The sequence below is a fragment of the Lissotriton helveticus genome, chromosome 5_1 (assembly GCF_964261635.1).
Source record: "Lissotriton helveticus chromosome 5_1, aLisHel1.1, whole genome shotgun sequence".
In the NCBI taxonomy this organism is placed as follows: domain Eukaryota; kingdom Metazoa; phylum Chordata; class Amphibia; order Caudata; family Salamandridae; genus Lissotriton; species Lissotriton helveticus.
In genome coordinates this window covers 929,546,785-929,574,700 of record NC_136065.1, presented here as the reverse complement: position 1 = coordinate 929,574,700, position 27,916 = coordinate 929,546,785, and positions in this window count along the sequence as shown.

The window sequence follows — 27,916 nt, the reverse complement described above, 5'->3', positions numbered from 1 at the left end:
CCATGTTAAAAGTGACACAAAAGTGGCGCAAGGGGCTCGTACATCTGCCCCTCAAACTGTTGTAACATATCTATTCTCACGGCCTGGAGGTAATTGTACATTCCTACTCAGTCAAGCTGCTGCACACTACTCACTCTCTCCTTTCAGAGATGACTTGTCGTTGTTTCGGAAACAAGCTTCTTTGCTCACCTTGTGCCATTGGCCTGATTCAAAGAGGGTGCACCACGTGTCGAAGCAGCCTTCTTAGGATGTTGTTATGATGGCCACGCATCATCGCTGAATCCTCGAACGTTGAGTTTTAGAGGTGTTGGGGGGACGCCAACTTGTGAAACACAACCTGTAAGATAAAAAGGAAGTTAACATTGTGCATCCTTTCTTTATCAAAGGAGAGAGGAAGTGAAAGAGTGACTGAACAGAATATTCGCAGCTCACCTTTCTGTCACCGGTGTGTTCCGGTACCACTAACTCAGTAACCAAAGAGGCCACGCACGTGGAGGTGGGCCCCCAGTTCGGTGGTTCGGGCCTACATGAGGCGTCCAAACCACCAGGAGGGGCCATCACAGCACTTGCGATGGGAGCAACTCTAAAATGGCGTAGAGTTACAGCCACTTCAGATAGACACATTATCATAGGAGGTGACCTGAACATGGTATTCGACTCATCACTAGACAGGTCGGCGCAGAGGCACCCGCAAACGGGAGAGATTTCGCAAGGGGGTAAATCCCAACTAAAGGACCTAGATCTTCACGATCTCTGGCGCCGCCTCCACCCCACCGACAGGGACTACTCTTATTACTCACATGCACATAAGACATATGCGAGGTTGGACCACCTCTTGGTCACGGGGCCAGTCTGTGACCTAGCTACAGCATCTGAAATAGGGGTTCTCTCCTTATCTGACCATGCGCCTGTGACAGGCACCTTTTGCTTACCGCCGGTGTCCTCGACGCGTGGGGTTTGGCGCCTCCGGGATACATTGCTGCATAAAAAAACGGTAGTGACACACATCCTAGACTCGGTCCGCGATTTCCAAACCCACAATGATAATACCGACACCTCATTGGCGACGCAATGGGCAGCCTTAAAGGCCGTGCTCTGAGGAGAATTTATAGCGATACCATCCGCAGAGAATAGAGAGCGCCAGCTCAAATTAGACGAGCTCACACACAACGTGCGCAAGTTGGAGCAGGTACATCAGCGCACGGGAGCCCCTAGGGTATGGAGGCAACTTAAGGCTGCGAGGAAACTCTTGTCGGCCTTGGATATGGACAGAGCAGAGTATGCGGCGTTGCGTCTGAAACATGCGTATTACACAGGGGGGGCAGATGCGGCCGGCTACTCGTGAATAAACTCCGAGTGGCGCAACAACGGCAATTAGTGAAGGAGCTTTTGGTCTCGGACGGCGAGACGGTTACGGAGGATGACCGCATAGCGGAGACCTTCCGTCAATATTATGCGGAATTATATGCCAGTGAACCCCCGTCACCACACGCGGAGGCTAGCTAGCTGGACTCGGTCACCCTCCCTTCCTTGGCTCCGGAGCAAGCAGAATACCTGGAAAGGGACATTCGAGTTGAAGAGGTGATTACAGCCATCTCTAAACTTAAAAATGGGAAAGCTCCGGGGCCGGATGGCTACACATCGCTTTTCTATAAAACGTTTTGCTCCGTGCTGGCCCCTGTCCTTACCCGGCTCTTTAACTCCTTCTCCACCCCCGGAGCTATCCCACCTGATCTACTTCAGGCGACTGTGTCGGTCATCCCTAAACCAGGGAAGGACCGGGCTCATTGCAGCTCGTACAGACCGATCTCTCTCCTGAACATTGATCTCAAGCTGTACACTGGGATCCTTGCAACTCGGCTGGCACTTCATTTGCCGGGACTGGTCAACCCGGACCAGGCAGGATTTGTCCCAGGGAGGCAAACAGTGGACAACACCAAGAGAGTGGTGCACGTCCTAGAGAAAGCCTCCCGGATCCCTGGGGAAAGAATGCTGTTAGCTGTAGACGCAGAGAAAGCGTTCGATCGGGTGCATTGGCCTTACCTGGAGCGGGTCCTGGAGAAGGTGGGCATTGGGGAGAAATTCCGCACCCTAGTGTTCAATTGCTATAGATTCCCGTCGGCAGTAGTGCGGGTGAACGATTGCAGCTCCCGGAGGTTCTCCATAGAGAGGGGCACCAGGCAAGGGTGCCCATTATCCCCACTGCTATTTGCTTTATATATGGAACCTCTGGCCCAAAGGATACGTCAGAACCCGAACGCGACGGGAGTGAAGATGGGGAGATATGCCCACACGATTAGCCTTTATGCGGACGACGTTATACTGACGCTAGCTGACCTGAGGGGGGCACTCCCGGCATGTGTTGCGGAACTGGAAGCTTTCTCGTCGGTCGCGGGATTCAAAATGAATATGGGGAAATCCGTAGCCCTTGATATCTCTTTGAATGCTGCCACGAGAACTGAACTCCAGAACCTCTTCCCCGTGCACTGGTCCTCGGATCTCGTACCTTATTTGGGCATCCTTTTGGCGCCCACCCTGCCTGCTATGGTGACCGCCAACTACACGGCCTTAGGGAAGAAAATTAAGGAGGAACTGGGACGCTGGAACAAAGGCACTCTGTCCTGGCTAGGCAGGATAGCAGCAATTAAGATGACGATCCTGCCGCAGGTTCTATATCTGTTCCGGGCCCTACCACTTCAACCTCCCAAGGGGTGGATTCAACAGACGCAGGCGGATCTTGCACGCTTTATCTGGCAGGGCCGCAAACCCAGGCTGAAGAGGGCTCTCACTACGCTAGCCCCTGAGGCAGGGGGTCTGGGTGTACCAGATTTGCGCAAGTATTTTCAAGCGGCACAACTGCGATATCTCGTGGAGTGGAGCAGATGAGAGTCAGATAAACACTGGCTCTTCCAAGACCAGGCGGTAGCGGGCCGACCTCTACAGGAGATACCCTTTTTGCGCAGGGAACACCGCCCCCCCAATCTGTATGCGTCTTTCATCACGCGAGTCCCACTGCGGGTATGGGATGCCACTAGTGTTGTTCATGAGCTCACCACGTTCCCCTCACCGTTTACACCGTTAGTCGAGAACCCGGATTTTACCCCCGGGATGGGCCAGGGTGCCTTTCGGCGCTGGCGGACTGTGGGGTGCAGGGCGCTGTTCCGTATGTATGTTCCAGAAGGCGTCATTCCATTTCAGGACTTCAAGTGCGAATATCACTTCCCTGAAACGGAGAGAATGCGGTATCTACAGGTGCGCCACTGGGCGCTACAACCGCAGGTGCGTGAATTAGCAGACAGGTGGCTTTTACCTCATGAGAGGTGGCTTGCGACACACACTTCAGGCGCGAAACTGATCTCGGACCTCTACAAATTTTTGCAGCCTCCTTCCTCTCATATTTACAACCCGGGCAGGGTGCGTTGGGAACGGGAGCTGGGAAGGACATTAAGCCATACAGAGTGGGACCAGATTTCATATCGAGCGCGGCATTCCGCATATCACACGGGGCTCACCGAAACATTTACTAAGGTGACTACCTACTGGTATCACACCCCAGAAAGACTGCACAAAATGAATTGTGGTGTTGAGAATACATGCTGGCGGGCTTGTGGGCAGGTTGGCACGCTTACACATGTGTTATGGGATTGCCCCTTGCTACACCCCTACTGGAAAGAGATATTAGATGAGTTTGACACACACTTTGACATTGAACTGCCACGCTTCCCCGCGTATATACTGCTGGGCTTGCCCAACCGGCTGATGTATCCCCTAAAGTCCCGAAGAGGCAGACAGATAGCAATAGCGCTGGGATCGGCTATTCAAAATATTCTCATACACTGGCGCACCACCACGCTCCCCTCCATCACGGGTTGGCTGCATAGATTATGGCATGTCCTGGGCATGGAAAAGTTATCACTCACAGTAGCGGGGGAGGTGGAGCAGTTTCACGACCTGTGGCAACCGTTTCACTCACTGCTGGTTACGGAATTTAGGGAACTCACGTGTCCACGATATCTTCGACTCTTGAGACTGACGTCACCTGCAGATGTGACTGCTGAATGAGGCTTAGCATGGGATTAACCGGAGGGGGGAAACGGAGAGGGAGGAGTGAAGCGGGGAGCACACTTGGCACTGGACGAGGGAGGAAAGGGAGGGGATAGAAGGGGTAAGAGGGGTGGGGGGAGTTTTGTAAGGGGGTTGTTTATTTGTGTATTATTGTCGCTGTATGCGCACCAAGCCACGGACCCGGATGGGCACTTAAGCTGCAGAGATTTTACGCACTAATGCGCTCATGACTGGCTGTATTATCACACGCATCCTTTGCGACCACTGTTTTCTTGTTTTGTAAATGTCTTAATAAAATGCTTTAAACCTAAAATGGCGTAGAGCACGTGCGCCCCGTCTTTTTTATTGGTAGGGTCACGTGCATAGTGACGGATGCGTTGGAAGGGTGTGGTGTGGGTGTATACTAGCCATGAGGGAGTGTGTGTGTGTGCCGTTCTGACAACTAGACCTGGAATTAAGTAATCACTACAATGGAAATCTGGGCAATGTTTTGTTTTTGTTTTTTCCTGGTAGCGTAAGTGGAGTGGGCTGGCCTGACGTATGCCAGTGCTGCACAAGGCTCTGAACCATGATTCCGGAGCTATGGGCGTGGTCCCGTTGTGAGCTATATGAGAAATCAAGTGATTCAGGTGTCCGTTTTGTAGTGCTGACGTCACCAGGGTCTTAAAAGCAAATGTGTCATTATATCTGTAAAGTTCCACAACTTGGCAAACATGGAAGGTACGGGGTATTACTGACTCTATATTCGTTCATAGTAGCATGCATATAAGATGGTGGACATGACGCATTTCTGCGATTATGAATGTTTGTTGTACATTCAGTGGAGTGTTGTAGCTGTAGTAATACAGGGCTGTGAAATGTTTAAGTTGTAGTTTTTGGCACATGAAAGGCAGCTAATATATATACTTATGTGGTCACTCAGGTAGACTGTAGAACTTGATGCTGGAAATCAGTGTTCGAGTCTCGGAGTTGCGTCCACATCCTGTTATTGTAGAGTAATGACGTAATGTACGCATGCCTGAAAATGTATTGTAAATACGGTGCTCATGTAAATAGCTGATATAGCTTTGGGTTGATTTTGCGCCATATAAATATGCTTTTAAAAAAAAGGAGGAATAGCCCACACTGACTGTCACAGGTAAAATGGTTGCATACGCTATTTTTAGCACAATATAATGTGTTAGGGCAGAGGATCAGCATTTTACAAACACAATAAATACACAGACACAGATAGATAGTTGAAGTGGGTACGGGCACGTGTGCTCGACTCCATTTTATTACATTGTTGTTGGTAACAAGTAGAATAGTAATCATGATATCATATACAGGTATTTAATCACAATGGTAGGAGCATTGTATGTGAAATAAGACACAGAAGATTCTATCATAGGGGTTCATGAGTTGTGGTGCACTGAGGAAGGGGCGGTTTGTGTGGAGCCTGCGATGATGCGTGGTTCAGGCAGACCGGACTGGTAAAAATGTGTTTTGACTATTGAATTTTGCCTTAACAAGGGCACTTGACGATTATTTACGGTGTACCGAGTTAGTGGTACGACTGGTGTTTATCGTGTGCTCACCCTGCGATGATGCGTGGTCTGAACGGGCTGTACTGAAATCATTCACTGTTGCATACTGGACTATATGAACTTTGAGGGGGGGGAACTAGCATCGATGGTTATCAATTGCTGTGCAAACTAGGTGTACTGATTGCTCCCCATAACAAATTAAACGATTCCACTTCATGCAGTGCATTGTAACTTTTACAAATTGGAGACGTATGTCTGGTGGCGATGTTGAAGGTGATATCCCAGAGGTACTTGGTATTGCTGGTAGTGGTGGTACATTTTGGCGCAATTTTCTACATTCTTTGTTATCATAGTTCACAGAATGCAACGATTGAAGGTGTTTGCATATACTAGCAGTGCAACAGCACTTTTTTTTCTCTGCTTTAAATAAATCGAGGATGAATTTAATGCTGTCTGTAGTGCAGAAGAAAAGGTCAATTCAAGTTGTGAACCCTACTATGCACAGTGTACATGGAAGCTAGTAGTCAGTAAAGTTATAGAACAATGCTTTTTTTCACTTATTTTAACAAAATCTGAATATATACAGTATAATTGTCTCTGCGTTAAATAAATCAAGGTTGAATTTCCTACTGTCTATAGTGTAGATGCAAAGGTGAATTCAAGTTGTAAGCCCTGCTGTCTGCTGTGTATATCTTAGGGTGGAGTGCATCATCTGCACTTATGATTGAAGTGGAAGATAGAACATGTATGCAGCGTGCATTTTATTATTCAACTAAATGTATAAGTGATATAAAATAAGTTTTTCAAGGAAGCATAATAAAGGGATATTGTGTAGGGTTTGATAGGTGTTATACTTAGTTTGGTTTACACTGAGTTAGTGGTATCTAAAACAAGACGGTTCTGTGGAGCCTGCGATGATGTGTGGTCTGAGCAGGCTGTACTGATAGTAATGTTTTTTGTGTTGTGAATAGTGCCTTAGTAAGGCCACGTGATAATAATTTTTGGTGCACTGAGTTACTAGTACCTTTGGTGCTTAGCGTGTATATATTCTGCGATGATGCGTGGTCTGGGAGGGAGGGGGCACAGTAATTGGAGTAATGTCTTTTGTCGATTGGATTCTGCATGAATTCCACTTAAAAGTGATAGTATGCCTCATTGCTGGCATAAAACTGTTCACTCTTCTTTCCGATGATTTATGATGCACTGAGTTAGTAGTATCTTTGGCGCTGACCTTGTACATACCCTGCGATAATTCGTAATGCAGGGGGGCTGTACTGGGAGCAATATTTTTTGCCTAGTGAATTCTGCTTTAATAAGGCTACGGGGAAATGACTTGTGGTGCAGTGATTTAGTGGTACCGAAAGAACTCAGCGTGTGTGTACCCTGTGATGATTTGTGGTTCGGGGGGGTCGTAGTGGTATAATGTCTCTTTTCTAACCCTGGGCGAAGGACTTCGCTACGCCCACGAAGTGTTGCCTACTTTGCCCTTTGCAAAGTAGGCGAAGCAGGCAACACTACGCCCACTCTGTGGGCGTAGAGAAGAAATGCGCGAGAAATGCGCATGCGCGGGCGGGCGCGCATGCGCATTACTATGCGAGATGTCGGTGCGATTACAAGAGGGAGCCCCGGGGGATGCAGCGTACAAGGTAAGTGGTTTTTATTCATTTTTAAAAGGTAAGTATTTAGGGAGGGCGGGAGTGAGGCGGGTGGCGCGTAGTGGGGCTACGCGAAGTGCGTGGGTGGGCGTAGTTTCTCGCCCACTTCACGTAGCTTCGCGTAGCCCCACTACACCTACTACGCCCAGGGTTACTCTTTTCTACTGGAATGTATCATGTACAATCGTCATTCTATCTGAAACATTTGAACACATACAATACAATTGTCTCTTCATTAAATAATCAAGGTTGAATTCCTTATTGTCTGTAGTATACATGCAAAGGTGACTTCAAGTTGTAAACTCTGCTGTCCGCAGAGTACATCGAAGGCTGTAGTTGACACAGACATCGAGGAATGCTTTTTTTTGTAACATACTTTAACAAAATCTGACGACACAGTACTATTTTTCTGCCTTAGATAAATCAAGACTAAATTTTATGTTGTCTGTAGTGCTTATGCGCCACTGGTATCAAGCCGTAAACTCTTTTGATCGCAGTTTACATTTGAAAACAGAACTCACTACAGTCATTGAGGAATGTTTTTTGTGGCATCCTTTAACAAAATAATCTTTGCCTTACATAAATCAAGGATATCTTGAATGCTGTCCGTAGTGGAGATGGAAAGCTGAATTCAAGTTGTGAACCCTGTTGTACGCAGTGTAGATTGAAGGCAGTAGTCAACACAAAGATCGATGAATGCAATTTTGTCACAGTTAACAGAATCTGAGGACACAGTACAATTGTCTCTGCCTTAAATAAAGCAAGGCTGGATTCAATGCTGTCCGTAGTGTTGATGCAAAGCTGAATTCAAGTTTTGAACCCTGTTGTACGCAGTGTAGTTTGAAGGCAGTAGTCGACACAAAGATCGATTAATGCTATTTTGTCCCAATTAACAGAATCTGAGGACACAGTACAATTGTCTCTGCCTTAAATAAAGCAAGGCTGGATTCAATGCTGTCCGTAGTGTTGATGCAAAGCTGAATTCAAGTTATGAACCCTGCTGTCCACAGTGTAGATTGAAGGCTGTAGTCAGCACAGTTATAGACAAATACTTTTTGTCACATCCTTTTACAAAATCCGAAGACATAGGTTCCAATTGTCTCTACCATAAATAAAGCAAGGCTGGATTCAACGCTGTCTGTAGTGCAGATGCAAAGCTGAATTCAAATTGTGAACCCTGCTGTCCGCAGTGTAGATCGAAGGCTGTAGTCAGCACAGTTATAGACGAATACTTTTTGTCACATCCTTTTACACAATCAGAAGACATAGATTCCAATTGTCTCTACCTTAAATAAAGCAAGGCTGGATTCAACGCTGTCGGTAGTGCAGATGCAAAGCTGAATTCAAGGTGTGAACCCTGCTGTCCGCAATGGAGATCGAAGGCAGAAGTCGATTCAGACATAAGTCTGCGGTGCTGTGGCGTTGAGTTCGGAATGGGCCTATATTGAGGAGGCACGTGCTCATGGCGGCAGCCACGTGGCAGGTGAGGACCTTCACTGCGGCGGAGTCTCTTGTCTTTGCAGAAGTGAACCACGCCCAGGGCGTAGCCTAATTCTTTATAGTCGTACATTTGCGTTGTTTATGTTGGACTAGCCCACTCTGCTTCTGTTTCAAAGGGCGGGTGAACACAGCTACATGACCAAAATATTCCCAAGTGTCTGAGATAATATGGTTACATCCGCTATTTAGTACACTACACATATCAATGGTATATGTACACACTGAAAAGTTTTTGATTTCTATAGTGAATTGTGTATAGTATTTCACCTGTAGTCTTAGCGTTGTGTACATTATTGTTGATGTTCAAGTTCTTTCCCTTATACATACTTGGTTGCCACATCTCTGTAGATTAAGCTAGTGTACTGTTGAGGGGATATATTATTTTGGAAAGGTTTTTTGTCCTGTTTTGCGCTGCCTTTGAGGTAGTATGGGGGAGGGGTCCATGGGGGTGGTTGTAGTGGTAGTGGCACTGATTATTGCGATTTTGTTGGGTGTCGGAAGTGTATAATTACAATCTCTATCACATATTGCTCTTTAAACATGGGTGTGAGTTGGATGTAATTCACGTAGTACATGTTCGACGTTCTTACAGTAGTTAAATGTTGATGTTAATTTGTTAGTGGTAAGTGGAACTATTGCCAGATTTTTTAGGTAGCATTGCAGAGTTGGTTTCTTGTTGAAAAATATGGGGAAGTGGTCAACATTATAAGTAGGAATTGTCATTTAAAAAACCTTTGAAATTCACTGAAAAACCATAGGTTTCAAGCAGGTTATAGTTAGGAATTATCATTTAAAAAACCTTTGAAATTCACTGAAAAAACCCTCATACAAAACCATTGAAATTCCTCCGTTATACTTAGTTGTACTAACTGTAACTCTCGCGCCAGCAATCCACTGGTGGTGATGTCACATATTACATCATTCATGACATGGTCAGTGACATCACTGATGACATCACTGATGACATCTCAAATGACATCACTGATGACATCATCCACATGAAAATCAGATACACCTCATCATGCACTACTATAATGATTCATCACTCACTGTAAAATATAGACTACCATATTTGAATCCATTGACACGCCAATACAAGTATCTAAAAACCCACTCAGTCATTCTTAGATCTACACAAACATGTAATCAATTACGTATAGATTCACTCATACATGCTGTCAATGATCAATAGAACACTATCAAATATACTTATCCACCTATATTGACCTTACACACCAGCACACATCCTATTTACTTATGCAGTCATCCTAATCACTTATGCAAACAATGGATCATACTTATATTTACTGAGCTACACACTTATACAAACACCGCTTCATGTATTCATATAGATAGTAACTCATACTTAGTGTGTTATAAAATCACTATTACAAGTATCGATACAGTCACTCATGCAATCACTGAGTCTTATGTATACTTATTTATGTACAACAAATGTCACATACACTGCCTTTTATTATTCTAGTTTGATGGACATGTACCATTGAGAGATATATTTGCTCATCAGCACATCCATATACATATTCACTCACCCAAACAAGTATTATAACATGTAGTCTTAACATCATATACCTACTGAATCAACTATTGACACACCTTTGGGCAGTCACACCCCCCCCCACCGAACCACACGATCCCATACAAATAATCAGTTAACTAATCAATAAGTAATATAGACTTTCACATAGCTAGTAACCAAATGGTGCAGCAGTTTACACAACAACTGAGAAAGTAATACAGATATTCACACAGTTTGGTCACTATCCAATATATTTAGTGAGACACTATAAATTAGTCAAGTAAATAGTCAATCACACTGCTACAAAATCGTCCTTCTAGACACTTATACATCCACTCATTCTTCAATGCAGATTGCTATATATATTACATATTTAAATATCGAACCAAACCACATTCACTGGATGATGTCATCATTGATGTCATTTGAGATGTCATCACTGATGTCATCAGTGATGTCACTGACCATGTCATGAATGATGTAATATGTGACATCATCACCAGTGGATTGCGGGCGCAAGAGTTTTAGTTAGTATAACTAACTATAACGGAGGAATTTCAAATGTTTTGTATGTCTAAAAGTTGTGTCAGTCAGTCAGTCAGTCAGTCAAATAACTTTATTCGGTTAATTAAAACCATAAAAGCAGTACATAGTTATAAGCAATAAAATACAGTTAAAATACAATTAAATTTACAATAAAGTTTCAAAGGTGATTGCAAATCCTAAAAAAGGAACCATTAAAAAGTACATTAAAAGAGAGGAAGTTATTAGATAAAAGCAAGTTCACAAAAAAAATAGATATGGAGAATACACTCTCCAGTATATTTTGCACATTCCCTGCGAACAAAATTTACAAAAAAAGTATCAGGTTTGGAGGTTGTTTATCGGAGGGAGTTTAGTTTTGTTTTGTCTACCAGCTGCTACCAAAAAACAAGCTACACTATAAGTGACCTGCACCGATTTCAACATCTGTAGGTATAGAAGGGCCGGCCGTACCTGGACAAAATTCAGGTCTTTCAGAATTGGAAGGAGGAATTTTTTACGGGCCGCCCTGTAATGATCGCAAAGCATAACTAGATGAAGAGTATCCTGCGTGGAAAAACAATCACAGGAACAGGGTGGGCTATTTTCTGGAGTACCCCATTTTGTATATGAGCCAAGCACAAGATGTATCTGGTTAAACCTGAACCTTATTAGTAAAAAACGGTGGTATGGTTTAGTTACATATTTCAGATAAGGTTCCATAGCCATGGACGACGAGAGTTGGTATAATGTCCTTACCATTGGCTTGCAAAGCTCAGCCGCTTCCCTCTCTGTCTCCAACATATTTCGAAAATGCTGCTTGACCCACCTTGCATCCTCTTTCTTGAGGCTCTGTGGTAAAGAATACATGTCCGGGCGCCCTAGCCTTGCGCATGCCGCTCTAACATACGCCAGCCAGGGTATGCTGGCTGCTTTATCCAAGACGATTTTTAAACAAAGGAAGGAGAGAGAGAGTATGGATTCGTTCTCCCTAAGTAACGTTTATAAAACAAGAAGAATCCATAAAGTTATGGGTTGACGATGTCCCTACTGTGGTTGGGAGCACGTCTGATGTTTTTAGGTACCCCTCACACACCAACAGGCCCCTTGGTGTCATGCTTCATCATCGGGGTCATCGTATCCCTCTACGGGATACGGCGTGCTGCGACCTGCGAATGCGCGGGAGCACTCTTCTGGCTATGTGTGGTGTATAGTGAGGGTAGTTTTTATCATATAGTGAGTGAGTGTAGTGGTGGGGTTGGGATAGTGAGTGGAAATTAAAAAGGACCTGGCTCGTGGGTAGACTCAAAAACCTTTAATGGTTCCCCGAGTTGGTACTATTAAAAAAGATATAAGAGGAAATGGCGTAGTATTATGTGCGCCGCCTCTTTGTGTGTGTCAACATGTTTCGATGTAAGAACATCTTCTTCAGGACAGGGTTACACAAAATCCCCACCTTACTCACGTTTTTCTAATCTGTGTATATACAAAAAAGTGATATTTACAAGTGAAGGTCTATCATTGTACCTAAACTTTTAGCCGCTATTTTGCAGACCTGTAGAGAGAAAGGATAAAAAAAAATTTTACCGACCCTCCTGCTCGCTCTCGTACCCCCTGAGGGACTGTGTCCCATCAATACATAGGGAAATGAGAGAAACGAAAGAATATGAGCTCGCTGTGACGAGCATGCACAGAGCAATAAGAACAACATGGGGCCGTGATGTAATAAGTTACCAGACCCCCCTGCCCGCTCTCATACCTCCGGAGGGGCTGTGCCCCATCAATATATAGTGAAATGAGAGAAACGAATGAATGTGAGCGCATCATGACTAACATGCACCGAGCAACAGGAACATCAAGCATTCCATCCCGTTTTGATGCGGTGCGCATGCGCTAAATGGAGACGCACTCTTTCAGTACACACTGGGAAGGCTACTCCCACGCGCATGCGCTCAAGACGCCTGCGCGGCCTCTCACCAATTAACAGGTAATCACCGACAGACCAAATATGGGCTCCCCGGCGGCTAATTGACAAAATATGTGCCCACCGGCGGCTAATTAACAAAAACCTGGGCGGGCACCCAGCGCATATAAGGGCTCGTCAAAGACACACTCTTAGACACAGCAGAGCCGGCGTAAGGGGCAGCGAAGAGGGATTCTCCTCATAGACCCGTGAGTAACTAAATGAAACGGACATTTCCAGACCATAATGTAAGTACCAAGAAATGGAAACAGCAGGATGTATATATCTTGTCCACCTTTCCTTTTCACAGGCAGCAAGGAAGCCCGGGTAACCCCTACGTTAGACACGGTCTCATGGAGCAATGAACTCCTATTTTTACAGTATGTTTCTGCCGTTTTACTGTTTACTTCACAGTGACCTCACCACCATTGGAAAATTCACGTGGCACCGAATATGGCCCGAATTTAGAGTGTGTGCTTTATGTTGTATGTGTGTTTGTCCTGTATGTGTCCTCTTTTTTCGAATATTTTTCGAATTCTTCTGAAGTAGTATTTTTCACAATAGGCACGTAAATTCTGTGTAGAGTAACACTTTCGTGCCATGATTATTTATTTGTCAACATTTTGAAAAACCGCACTTTTTCTGCATGACCAATACCACGGATGTTTTAACCCATGGTCTTTTTGAAAGCAAGGACCACCTGAAATTTTTTTTTATCTCTGCTTTATCCAAGGCCATACAGTCTTTTAGAATGCAATGGTTCAAAGTGATCTCCTCATTTGTCCAAGTTTTGATCCAGCATAACAGTGGAGACATTTTTAAGAGATCAGTAACGTATCCCAAGCCTATTTCATTATGGATTGAATATGTAGGAGATGAATTCGGGAGTGACAGCAAGGTACGTATAAATTTATTTTCTGCAACTTGTATGCCTGGGGCTGAAACATAACCCCAGATATCTGCCCCGTAAGATGCGATTGCCAAGCATTTGGATCTATAGATGCGAGTCATCGCCTCCATGGGTCTTGAACCAAGCCTTTTGGAGAAATGCATGAGTGCTGCAGTGGATCTACTGACTCCATTCTCTTTTAGTTTCAGTTGGGCACCCCAAGTTCCTTTCTCGTCAAAGGTGACGCCTAAATAACAAAAAGAGGGTACCCTCGAGATTGGAGAGTTATTACAGCTAAAAGACCTGAGCTTCGTGTTTTTCTTCCGTGAGCCCGTAACCTTAACATGAGATTTAACTGTATTAATCTTTAGATCCAGCGCTTCCATGAAACCACCAAAGTGATCCAATAGTCTTTGCAGGCCCACACCTGTTCGAGCTATAAGGACGGCATCATCCGCGTATAGGAGGACCGGGATAGGTGACCCCCCCATACGCGGCATGTCCAAGGTAGCTGAATTCAGGGATTTCCCCAGGGAGTTGATGTACAAAGTAAAAAGGAGAGGGGCAAGTATGCAGCCTTGTCTGACCCCTCTCCCTGATCTAAACTTCTCAGTGCATCTTCCCTCCCTTGTTACCCTAACAGAGGCAAACAAATTTTGGTGAAGATCGTGCAAGAAATTAACCAAAGTGGAGTCCAAACCCAAATCTCGCAAAATAATCCACAACTTAGAACGGTTAACCAGGTCGAAAGCAGAAGATAAATCCATGAAACCCAAATAAAGATGCCCCCCCTTCACCACGGTGTATTTGCTAATAATAAGGTGAAGGTTTAAACATTGATCCATAGTCCCCCTATGTGCTCTAAAACCATACTGCAAATCAGAAAGGATCCCGCTCTCCTCAAGCCAATCCCCGAGTCTTTGCAGAATGACTCTGCCCAGAATCTTGACAGCAGAGTCCAGCAGGGAGATTGGCCTGTAGCAGGCAGGATCCCCCCTGTTCCCCTTTTTAAATATGGGAACAATAATAGAGGTGGACCAGGAAGATGGGAAACCAGCTGCAGGTATCGCATTAAAGACATTAGTTAGTATTTTTGACCAAAATTGCGGATACTGGATGTAGAGATCTGCAGGGACCCCGTCAGGTCCAGGGGCCTTGTGTTTACTAGTATTTGTGATCGCCCTTTCAACCTCCGTTGTATTAAATTCCATGACCAAATTGGGTGGACCGTGGGCGCTGACCGGTGAAGTTGGTGCCGTGGAGTCATAAATCTGTTTGAAGTGGCAAAGCCATCTATCATCTTCAATCACGCATTCCATGTCAGTCTTCCCATCCTCGGAGAAAAAAGGCTGATTCACAATGGCCCAAAACTTTTTGCTGTCTCTCAGTACATCAATGTCTGATAAGCTGTCCCAGGCTTCCTCCTTAATTTGGTTCTTGCGTTTAACAACTGCTGATTTATATTCTTTCCTTAAGTTTGCCACTAGAGACCTGTCTCTAGGTTTGTGTTTTAATGCCTTCAACAGGGTAGAGTGCTTTAGCGAGCATTCCTTATTGAACCATTTATGAATTTTCTTTCTACCTTGCGAGCCCGAACTTAACTCCAAGTTCTTTGTGATACTCGCACATATCTCCACATAGGCAGCCACTACATCAGGGCCCGAGGCAGTCGAATCTAAACAAACTGCCATATTATCCTCAGTTTCTTGGGCTAGTGTATGAAAGAATTGCTCAGGAACGATCTTCTCCCATTTTAGTCGCCTTCCCTGATCCTTAGACGTCAGGTCTCTTATGCCCGCCACACCAGTTGTTCTCCCAGTCCGGAAGCAATCTAGGTCCAGCTTTAAGAGGACAGGATGATGATCACTAAAACTAGCAGTTACCACCCTATACTTGTATGCCTTAGCCAGAGCCCCAGTTGAAACAAAGATGTAGTCTATGACGGTGTTGGCGTCTCTCCCGATGAAGGTTGGTGCTCTAGGCTCAGTTTTACCCTGGACTGGTTCGAATAAGTTTAAGTTCGCAAGGAAAGTTTCAAGGCCCTCACCCTCCTTCGTGTGTTCAAAATGGGGGATGCCCTCGGTCGGTAATCCTCCATATCTGTCATTGTAACAACCCCCCTCACAGGGGTGAATATTAAAATCACCCAGAATTACCATCTCTGGGACGGAAATGCAATCTTGTCTATAGACTGACAAAAAGTCTAGCAAAGAAATCAAATGCTCATTCTCACAGGAGACCTCTTTTGAATTATAAAAGTTAATAAGCAGAAGAGTATATGAGTCTGACAGAGTCCACTCCACAACTAGCGAATTCGTGGGTGCGGAATCTAGTTTTTTAAAGGCCCCCACCAAGTTCAGGGAGCACAATATAAGTAGGCCACCCTTGGCTCTCCCTCTTAAGCCCGACACTGCTGGAGTGAAAAAGCTGGAATAGCCATCCATTGAGAAGCTTGTAGTAGTATCCCATGTTTCTTGGAGTGCCAGAATATCATACTGCCTAACGAACCCTTGCCATATAGGGTCTAACGCCTTTGCGTTTAAGCCCGCCACGTTCCAGGTAAGAATTTTACAGTATAATGGATAAGGGTTAGGCATAGTAGGCGACCCCCGAATCTCGCCAGCAACAAGGGTCTGGTCAGATATTGTAGATAAGTTTAATTTTTTCAGATCCCTCATAGTGGTGGCCGTGCGTAGTTGCGTAAGGGTGCTCTGATGACTCCGTCCTATTGGGGAGACCTGTCTTTGTCAGTCAACCCAATCTATGGTTGACAGACAACCAAAGCGGTTTGCCATTGGAAAGTAGAGAGGGTTATTTAGCCTGTTTACAGAGTAATGGTGATTCTGAGGCTGAGTATGATGCAACCCAACAAAGGGGACGCCTTGAGGCGGTCTACCTCTTCTTCTCCTTACCATATTCCAACCCACGTCCCCCCCCTCTTCCCATCCCTGGTGATGTAATTCCCACGGGGGGTAAATCTCTGTCTAGGATTAAAGTCATGTGCTCCCTTTAGCCAGCTCCATCGGTTATCAGCTTGATTTTCTAATAGATAAAAATAGGAAAGGGGTCTAGCAGTCACAGTGTTTTCTTGGTGTCTCGGAGGTCCACTGTTGAATATGAAGTCCACGGCCTCCATATTCTCAAAAGTGACCACTACGCAGTCCCCTTGCAATTTTTTCCTATTACCTCCCACCCACGGGGTTCTCTCTACCATTAGGATGTTGCTCGGTATGTTTGGGGGGAGAGGGTAGTTTTTAGATAGCCAATGGCATACTTTGTTTTTTAGAGCCTGGTACGACTCTACTTCTGTTGGGGAAATTACAGTAACACCGGTTAGAATGACCACATAGGGACAAGCATCCGGGGGAAGATGGATGTTTCTGCGAGCCGTGCCCTTGGCTCTGGTGAATACATCAGAGTTTGGGGGCTGTGGTGTACAATTGCCCAGTGACACCTGAGGGGTTGGGTTAGTTTTTGTCATATTCTGGGTTCGATCATTTTTGTGGGTTTGCCCTGTTACAGGAGTCTTATTATTAGTGCCGTCCTGTTTTAAGGTGTTACTTGATTTCACAGGGTCAGCATTATTGGTCTCCAGGGCTCTATTAACCACCACGGGCGGCTTGTTGGCCTTTTTGGGTGGGTTGATGACCTGGGCTGGTTTATTATTCATAGTAAAACTAGGAGCACTAATATCCTTGTGTATATTCTTTAGGATAGTCTCCAGGCAGTGTAGTCTCATCTCTATGGGATCAAGCAGTGCTTTTAGCATATTGACAATAATAATGTAATCTGTACTTACATCATTCCCCTCCTGTGATGAACTTACTGGATTACCAACTTCCCCACTCAACTCCAGGATTTCCTCTAGGCTATGATCGATGATAGTATCATCTGGGAGGCTCAAGGGTAAGCCATTCTTGGTGGAATGCAGTCCCCTCATGGGAGTAGATAGCTCTAATAGTGAGTTATCCATGATAGAAGGGTCGGAGGCGACCATTTGATCGTTAAGGGCAATTTGAACCTTCTTCCCTTTAAGAATGGATGGTTTGTTAACCTCTCGTTTATGTTTAGGGATTGCCCCTTCTATCCGGCCCCTTTCATTAATGGCGCTTTCCGTATTGGGTGAGTTGAGCTCACTTTGATGAACTCCGCTCTCTGTTAGAAGGTTAAGGTTTGGAGAGGCCTCCAAGTCCTGGAGGGTGTCTGTAACATCCGAAACCCCAGTCATCCTGATATTGTGTACTAGAGCCTGGGCATTCATACGGGAATCGGTGTTTGGCGTCTGTGCCTGGGCGATGAGGCCCAGAGAGGATCGCTTGGCCGTTGACAGGTCTTGGGAAACTCTCCTATCCATTAGTATGATTCCCTCATCAATTAGTGCGTTTGTACGGATAATAAAGTCATCCAATGTGCCAGTAAGTTTTTTGGCTCCTGCAGCGGCCATACTTCTGGTTTCCCGATGGGTCATGGCCAGTGTTGTCTTGCAGAGCTCACAAAAGGATGTAGGGGAATCCGGCCAGGGATTATGGGCCAGGCCAGGCTCCTCAGGCCTCGGAGGGCCACAGAGGGCCCGCCCTTTGCCCGGGCTTCGCCCCGGGCGTCCCGCTCGCGTCCCGCGACGCTAAGGGCTTGGTGTTTAAATCGCCCCTCCTGGCGCGTATTCCGCGTCAGGGATCGCGCCGCCGCAAAGGCTGCCGGGATATGAAGTCCCGGAGCGGCGGACGCGACTGATGGCAGCGGAAGCAGTGTTGGTGTTGCTCCTGTGGCTCAGCGCTCCCTCTCACGACGTCTCCTCTCACCCGCTAGCAAAAGGTATGTAGACCCCCCGCTCCACCGAGGGCTTGGTGTTTAAATCGCCCCTCCTGGCGCGTATTCCGCGTCAGGGATCGCGCCGCCGCAAAGGCTGCCGGGATATGAAGTCCCGGAGCGGCGGACGCGACTGATGGCAGCGGCAGCAGTGTTGGTGTTGCTCCTGTGGCTCAGCGCTCCCTCTCACGACGTCTCCTCTCACCCACCAGCAAAAGGTATGTAGACCCCCCGCTCCACCGAGGGCTTGGTGTTTAAATCGCCCCTCCTGGCGCGTATTCCGCGTCGGGGATCGCGCCGCCGCAAAGGCTGCCGGGATATGAAGTCCCGGAGCGGCGGACGCGACTGATGGCAGCGGCAGCAGTGTTGGTGTTGCTCCTGTGGCTCAGCGCTCCCTCTCACGACGTCTCCTCTCACCCGCCAGCAAAAGGTATGTAGACCCCCAAGTTGTGTGCTGAAAGTTGTGTGCTGGAAAGCATTCGAGCATAATGTAAGAAAAAATTCTCACGGCAATCATTCCTTACCAATACCAGTATGGGTGGCCAATCCCCACAGAGCACAGCGTTTGGACATGTGCAGGAAGAATTGGCCTCAGGCTATGGACCAATCCTGTCACCGCTGCCTAACCTCTGCTGCGCACAGCCTTTGGCAGCCAAGCAGAGGCAGTCCTTCTGTTTTCTATTTTGTTTCTCTTTTTAAGACCCCGGTTTTCGTTTGGAAACCTATAAAGGTGTGTTGAACCATCTTGAACTCCCACAGGGTCCATAGGCTCAGTACTAGGTCCTCGAACCCTGTGTGAGGCCCAGTGTGGGTTGTGGGGCCATTGCCAAGGGTTTGGAGACCCCAATTCAGGGATTGCAGACCTTTTTTTTCATTTGGTAATTGTCGGAGGAGGACTTTGGGTGAAGGTGCCAGTGGATGCTCCCCCGGGACCTTTGAGGCTCCTTTCATTTCACTATTTAGGAGTCAGGGACTGAGACCCTGAGTCCTGTAATGGCAGCTGCAACAGATTGTTCTCTTTTGCAGCCAGCCACTCAGAGAGCTTTGGGTCCGCAAACCTGACTTGGATTCACAGACCCGAAATGGACAATGACAGAAAAAGCCCCCTTGTCCAATCAGATTTGAATATTTGGCAAATTTGGGTCTGTGGAAGGTCTACAAATCGAGATTCAGGGCCCTCCAGAGGTCTCTCAACTCAATTTCCAAATAGGAGGCTTTCCAATGGGGAGTAACTTACCATCTTCTTTGAGGTGTTAGTCACTTTTCAATGATTTGTGACCACAGTTGCAGTCACAAACTATTGATACGGGTCACGTTATTAATACATATCATTTGTGATTTGCAACAAGGAAAGGATGCCCTTTTCAGGCCCTCTCATAGCTACAATGTGGAATGAGCAACAAAACCCCTTTAGCATTATGGAAAGGCATTTTTAAATTTCAAAAGTTTTTGAGCATTAAAAAAATATCTTGTGGACGCAGTCCTAGTGATTTTGTGTATCACAGCTTTTGAGATTGTAAAATGGTTTTGTACATCTGGCCCACTATCTTTTCTTATTCAATCATAAAGTAATGAGAATATATCAACCTCACTAAGAAATCACAGCTCATCTGCACTATTCTGTACTAAAACATCACATTTTCTAAACCACAAGTTTACTATTAGAAACTCTCCTTCCTTCTGGAACTACTTTAGACTGTCCACAGTATGGCTCTATCATTCCAGTGAATCAAGAGGAAGAGTAGAGAGACAAAGAGTTTGACTTACAGATCTCCCCTACCCTGACAGGTATCTCTATATCTTCTCCTCTGGAGGCAATGAAAAATTGCTGATCAGCCACCATGTTTCATGCACTTAATAAACATTTCTATTTTACAAAACCAAACTCCTAAAGTGGGACAACAAGGCTTTTACTGGCAGTTCCAAAGAGAAAATAAAGTATATCAGACTGTAGCAAATGGGTTCTGCCCATTTAGTCTACCAGGATTTTTCACAGCTGACTACTCAGTTGTTGGTATTTTTACTATCAGCGAGTTTCCCTATCTCACTCATGTTAAATACACGATAATTGGACTGAGTGTGCTAAATTTCAGTGTCCATCTTTTAAAATAAGGCCACTGCTGTGCAGCTACAGTAAGGGGCACTTTGCTGGTTACATGTGAACATGTGTGTGGGCTGCACATGTACGATTACCATCATGCATAGCCCGGTATTCATGTGCCGGTAGCCTAGAGCAGAGTAGACTCTGCAAGGATTGGTGTCAATCTGAGGTAGGCCTTATATTATGGGTGGGAATTCATAGTGTAGCTCCGTAGTGCATACTGGAAAACCTGAAATGCTTTCACTGTATTATATGTATAGATAACATTTGTCCTAAAGTACAGTTTTACTCCACTTAGGCCTACAGGCTCCAGCATGGTACCAAACTGGGGTAAATTATGCATGGCACATTTGAATGTGTAGCTCCCAATAACCCACTTCCACATCTTAAGGGACTTCAGAATTTATGTTTCTCTGACTAAGCTCATAATCAGATTGCATGCCTATACCCTTCCTACTGGGCCAAGTTAATTACTCTGCTCCCCAGCAAAGAGATCCAAGGCCTCCCCACACTGAAGGGTCTCATAGTGATTGACTCAGTTCCTAGGAAAGCGGGTGGGAAATAATTCTGCATTTGATATTTAGCTTGCACACTACACCTGGGCTGCAATAGCCCCGGTCCTTTGGAACAAAAGAGGGAGCCTGTGCCTCTGGATCCAACTCGGAGCGGGGTGTGTGCCACACCCCCCCCCCCCCACCTCCCAGCAGCTCCTTTATCCTGGGGGCCCCAACTCGCGGGGCTTGATGCAATTTAGGTATCCCAGGGGACCCCATAGCCTCGGGACAGCAGAGTTGTGTGGTCTGCACCCCATGTGCCTGTGTCTGGGGGCACAGGTTGTGGCAGCCAATTTCCTCCAGGCCCGCAGCGCTCCAGTCCGTGGGCAGGAGAAGAAAAACTGCTCCTGCTAGACAGGAGCAGAACAAATTGGATGGCAGCTCCTTGCAGAGTGCGAGGAGCCGTCTGAGTTGCGGGGTCTTTGGGACTCCCCCTGCATCTTCCAATGAGCCCTCACACCGTGGATGCCCTGCATGGGACAAGGGCAGTCAGGACAAAACAAAATGATCAGCAAATACGGTGGCACAATACCACTGACTAAGAGCTGCTTCCCACTCATCAAATCTTCATGACTTCTCGAATGAGTGTCCCATAATGCCACACAAGGGGGGCTGCAAATGTTTATATTTTTCCATGGTGCTCCAAGGAGGGGCAGAGGCATCATCAACAGTTTTCAAGTGCTGTAGGGGGTGCTGTTAGTACAGCAACTCCCTTTTATCCGTTTTAGGAAACTTGCCCAAATTATTCTGTAGCCTAGACATGATGACCACAGGAGAGGTTTCACTCAATTTCCTGCAATTGTGGACCTGGAGCTTTTGCTCTTTCATTCTGGAGTATAACAAGCTCTAATTGTTGGTTCTATGGCTGTATTTTGTGCCCTGTACCAAGTGAAGAAATACTGGGACACAAGTCAATTTGAATTTATATGCTATATTGACAATAATGTTTTTTTCCCAGATTTTTATATAGCGCAAACTTGACCTGAATCCGAATCGGGTATCAGAGTGCTTTACATAGCACCAGTTACGTTACATGAGGACACACATTCATTTTTGTTAGGTACGGGGAGATTAAATGATTTGCTCAGAATCACAGGATGCTTTACCGTCATACCCGAGACTCGAACCCAGTTCCCCAGGTCCGAGGTCGAGCGCCTAATCAATGAATGCTTGGCAATATAATAAACGTCTATGACTATTAGTATTGGTTTAATTGATTTTAATGGTGTTGCAAGCTCAAGCATGAAATGCGACTGATTCTATTAATGTGGTGACACTCTGAAAAAGCTTTAAACATACTAACACCCCTTATAATGTGTTACATTGGGAAATATATTGTTGTTATTGTTATTAATGCAGTGACTCTGTCACAATGACAGTTGGCATGCTTTATTTACAATGATGCCCCTTATATTGGGATATTGCAAGTGGTATACATAGGGGGTATTGTGACAATGGGGTTCAGGGCCAATTAGGGATGAAAATTGATATGAGAGTGTCAGCAAATGCATTTCCATCTACCTCAAAGTATATATTTGCAAATTAATGCATAGTAGTTAGTGGTGTGTGTACATATTAAAAGTATTTTTCCTTTTAAAAGAAAAAGCAGAGACTGGACAATAATGTATTGAGTACTGTTACTGCATGCCAGAGATTTGGCATTGCCAGCATACTCCACCTCCCCTGTGTAGGCCTTGGACTGCTCTGCTGCGCTAGAGGAATACGTTCTACAATGTACTTGGTTCCTTGGTAGGAAACAATTGTGTACCTATTCATTTCTTGTGAAGAACTCACCTCCTTCACAATTAATAAACCAATTTCTTACACAGGCTATCAGCTATAAATAGGGTGGAAAGTCTGGTGTACCTATACTGATGGGTTGTCAGTGTTAGGTGCCTATTGGCAGAGACAGCAGGGGTACCGCAGGCAGAAATGTGATGGTTCACTTATCTCTACATAGGGCAAGCAGACTGTCATTTTTGTGGACAGGAAACTCCTCCACATTTGCGGTGGAGTATCCTGTCAAACTCTATGTTGAGCACAAAGTAAGGAACACTCAACATCTCAGCGAAAGGCACAAAAACAGCACCCCTACCACGTTCCTCATTGTAGTCACATGACCTTGTCAGCCTCCACCAATTCACCCCCCACAGTTACACTCTCGAGACACTTGTTGTCAACCTACAACCATGTTCAGTTACTCTACATATGATTTATTATCTTTTACTTGAATGACCAGGTATTTCTTCCACTGGCTTTCCAAGGCTGTTACACCCCTTGACACCAGGGGTTGCAGATCTCTATGAGGACTTGCTTTATAGAGAAGATCTTTTGGGCTCTGATGAGGAAAGAAAAGTTGGTCATCCCATTGATGTTTTCCATCCTCCACTCCATAGATTAAAGTGAGACATCACCATAACCCCTGCTAGCGTCCCATCTCAACTTGTCTTCAACCCAAGTCTTTTTACACTCTTAATCTTTCTCTTCTTCCATTTGGAATCGAATAATCCCCTTTAACGTTTCATTTATCTGTTCAATAACAGGCTTCTCTGAGATGAGAGTGGCGACTCCCAAAGCCCCAAAGCATTAACCCTTGGCTGAAACTATCCAGATATTTACTTCCATCTTCTACTCTGAAGGAGCCCTCGATAGCACAGTCCTGAAAGGAGGTTACCCCCTGTAAGACCTCATCAGTCTTCTTCATCTGAACTTCCAGTTCACAGGCCTTGGTGTCTTGTTGGCCTTGAAGCTATGTACTGTTGTAAACTCTGACCCATAAGGATTCCAACTTCTTCTTGATTGTTTTCACGACTTTCTCCATGTCTCCAGCTTTTGCTGCCTGGTCGGGATACTTTATATTAATCAATTTCAGGAAGGTTGTCTCTCTCTTGGGGGGATACTCGCAGTATCAATTGCCCCCTCCACTATCTGTTCTGAAACTTTTTCAGAGAATTTTCCTTGCCATGTTTCTTGAATGCCATTTTCACTATCCAAAAATCCAACTCACAAAAGTCAAAAGTAACTCTCAGCCAGGGCCACCACACAATATACTGTATGCTGAAAATGACCTGTGTTCTGAGGTGAAAGAGCAATAGTAATCAGTAATGCAGCTCCTGGTGAATTGAAGAGGTTTAGTGTGTTCTACACGCACTGTGGACCACGCTTCTCCCTAAGCACCACCCACATCATGTGGAGCATCAGCCAGCCTTAATTGGCCTACCACAGGCCGGGTTTAGCGATGTCAGTCCATACAACTTGCCTTCTTCTAGCCACCCTGGGCTCTCAGCACACTGCAGTGGTATCCTTATTACCTCTGCCTACTGCCACTTTAACCATGGGATGGTGGTTCGAAGAGGATCAGTACCACTGGTCCAGTTCTCCATGACGGATGCACATCTACAATATCTTCTGTTTAGGGGCAGGCACCGAACCAATGCTATTGAAGAATTCACTGAATTTTTGTTTGCTCGGTTACAAGTTCCACATCGTCCTCCACCAGCTCACAAGTGTCTAGAGACATCGCCAATATATAAGAAACAGGGCATCACTCAGAAACTCCAAGGTCTGAGGTCATTTTGGACTTTCACTACACACCTCACCCCCTTTCACCAGTCTTAAGAAGACAATAGGCCTATTTGTTAAAGCTCTACTTCTAGGAAAACTCAAATAATGTTGTTCTCAAAAATAGATTTCACTAGAACTGGAGAAGATATTGTACCAGAAAATGCCTGAATAATACCATCCAATGAAGACACCCGAGCCTGATGAAGATTACCTCCAGATATGTAACGACCACCTATCTTTTTGAGTATATGATTTCTTTTAATGTTATCAAGACAGGAAACAATGAAATCAAGTAGGAGCTTGTAATTTATGTAGTTGAGAAATCTGTAGATGGAAAAATTAACAACAATACAACTTTGGGATTATAGCACAAGCTTGCCACTTTAAGAGATATCATGTGTGATAGTTTAAAGATCATCTTTGGCTGAAGGAAGAGACAAAAAGGGGAGGCCAATCTACAAGTATTCCAGTCAACAGAAATTCCACCTGTGTTTGGAGAAATGGGAGTCCAAATGTCCACTTCATTGAGACACGTAATTAACCTTACATGTGGCCAGCAGCTAAGAATGGTATCCATTGTAATACTTGTAGAGAGCTCTGCAGAGAATGTCCTCACCAATTCTTTTTAAGCTATAGAAGAGAATGGTAGCAGGAATTCTGTTTAATTGTCTTTGAATTGGTTAGCCAGTTTTATAGCCAGTTAATGATCATGAACTCCGTTTTAGTAAACTAGCTCATTGTATTTTGTTTTTTTTCACTGACTAAAAAAAAATCTGTTTTTGTCAGAACCACCTTTAATGGTTGAAAACAGGCTTACCCTGCACTACAGATTGTGTTCATGTCAAGCTTTTATGTGTACACATAGGGCACTTGGGCCCGTATTTACTAATGCTTTGTACTGGGTTTTCAAAAAGAACAAATGATGGACGGAATGTTGAACAATGCACACATTTATGCCCAGTCACAAAGATCTGGGTTTAATTCATCATTTTTTTGGTCACCATGCCACCCCAGTTTGGACTTAGTCATATGCAAATCAGTCTTGACCCTGTTCCTCATGGGAACAGTTCAGGCCGAACTGCCAAACCAGGTCCTCCCTGGACCGGAAACAAGAATCCTGAGACTGGTTTCATGGTATCACCCCTAATCAGCCAGGCTAGCTTGAATCCAGTTGCGCAGTAAGCACGGGACCCACATCTGGGCATACCCTTCCCACATAGTGTGACAAAAGCAAAAAGAACAAATGATGGATGGAACAGTGAACAAAGCAACATTCATCCCAGTCACAAAGATCTGTGTTTAATCCATTGTTTTTTGCTCACCACGCCACCCCAGTTTGGACCAAGCCATACCACTGGAGTCATGCTAGCCTAGCAGGGCTTTAATGCAATTCCCCAATCTGCTAACTTTCGTAGACAAGGATTTTTGCCAAAGACCTACGCCTCCTCGAGGCAGACATAACAAAGAGCAGTTTTTTCATTTCTCCTTCTTTTATTATAACTTTGCATGTGTGCTGTATACATACAAAGTGGGAGCGACCCCGTTGCCAGGGCAGCCGCTTCCCACGCCGCGCAGCTCCACCCGACTGTGCCCGTGTCATCTCCCAGCTGATTGCTGCTGCTGGGAAGGTTTCTTTTCTGCTCACTGGTCCCTGCCACCTGTTCTGTTTGCCTGTCACCTGCCTGTGTGCTGTTTTTTTTTTGTGCTGCCTCTCTGCCTGTTTGCTAGTATTGTTGTATTATATTACCCTTGTGCCTTGTTCCCCTCGCCGCCCCTTCCCTCCGCTCACCCGCCGCTGCGTCCCCTGCGGCCCCTCCCCCTTGCCTGAGTCTCCTCTCGCCGTTTTCCCGCCGCTGCGTCCCCTGTGGACCCGTCCCCCTCGCTCCCATTTGCCGCTCTCCCCCCTCCCAGCTGCTCCTCCCTCCCACCTCCCCTTCTTATGGCGGCCGCTGCGTGGCAGTGAGAGCGACCCCCTGACCCCGTTGCCAGGGTAGCCGCTCCCCACGCTGCGCAGCTGCACCCGACTGCGCCCGTGTCATCTCCCAGCTGATTGCTGCTGCTGGGAAGGTTTCTTTTCTGCTCACTGGTCCCTGCCACCTGTTCTGTTTGCCTGTCACCTGCCTGTGTGCTGTTTTTGTTTTGTACTGCCTCTCTGCCTGTTTGCTAGTATTGTATTGTATTACCCTTTCGCCTTGTTCCTCTCGCCGCCCCTGCCCTCCGCTCACCCCGCCCCCCTTGCCTGAGTCTCCTCTCGCCGTTTTCCCGCCGCTGTGTCCCCTGCGGCCCCGCCCCCTTGCTCCCATTCGCTGCTCTCCCCCCTCCCAGCTGCTCCTCCCTCCCACCTCCCCTTCTTATGGTGGCCGCAGGCGCGCCAAAGGCAAGCCCGTCCGCACCTGGACCGCGCCCAGCGCCAGAACCCCTGGACCCACGACCACCATGACACCAGACTCCGATACGACGCGAACACCCTCCACGCACTCAACGCCGGGCGAGCCCTCACATGCTTCCAAGCCACCCCGAATCGCACCCAAGAACCTTTCTCCTGCTGCACCTGCAGCTTCACCTGTGAAAGAACTGCCAAAGCACCAAGGGCCGGACCCAACTACCTCTGCTGCATACTCCTGAACACACGCTCGGCACGCAAACACGCCGTAGAGCGCTGGGACCTGCTTGATACCTCCGCCCCAGACATTGCCTTCCTGACCGAGACCTGGTGAAACGACTCCTCCTCATCCGACATCGCCATAGCCGTCCCGTACGCCTACAAAATCTCCCGCAGAGACCGTACCAACGGAATTGGAGGAGGAATAGCCATTGTACACAAGTCCACCCTCAAGGTCTCCACCCACGCAGACGACACCATCAGCACCGCCGAACACCTGCACTTCCGGATCCACACCGACCCCAACACCACCCTCAGAGGAACCCTCGTCTACAGACCCTCCGGACCCCGGCCACAGTTCAGCGACTCCATCGCCGACCTCGTCAGCTCCCACGCACTCGCCTCCACGGACTACATCCTCCTCGGGGACTTGACCTTCCGCCTCGAGAACAACAACGACACCAACTCCGCCACCCTGATCGACAACCTCCGCAACCTCGGCCTCAGTAACTCGTCACCGCTCCCTCCCACGCCGCCGGCCACACGCTCGACCCCATCTTCTCCGCAAGCCCCCATGTCTCCTTCAACCACACCACGAACTCCACTGGACCGATCACCGATGCATCCAT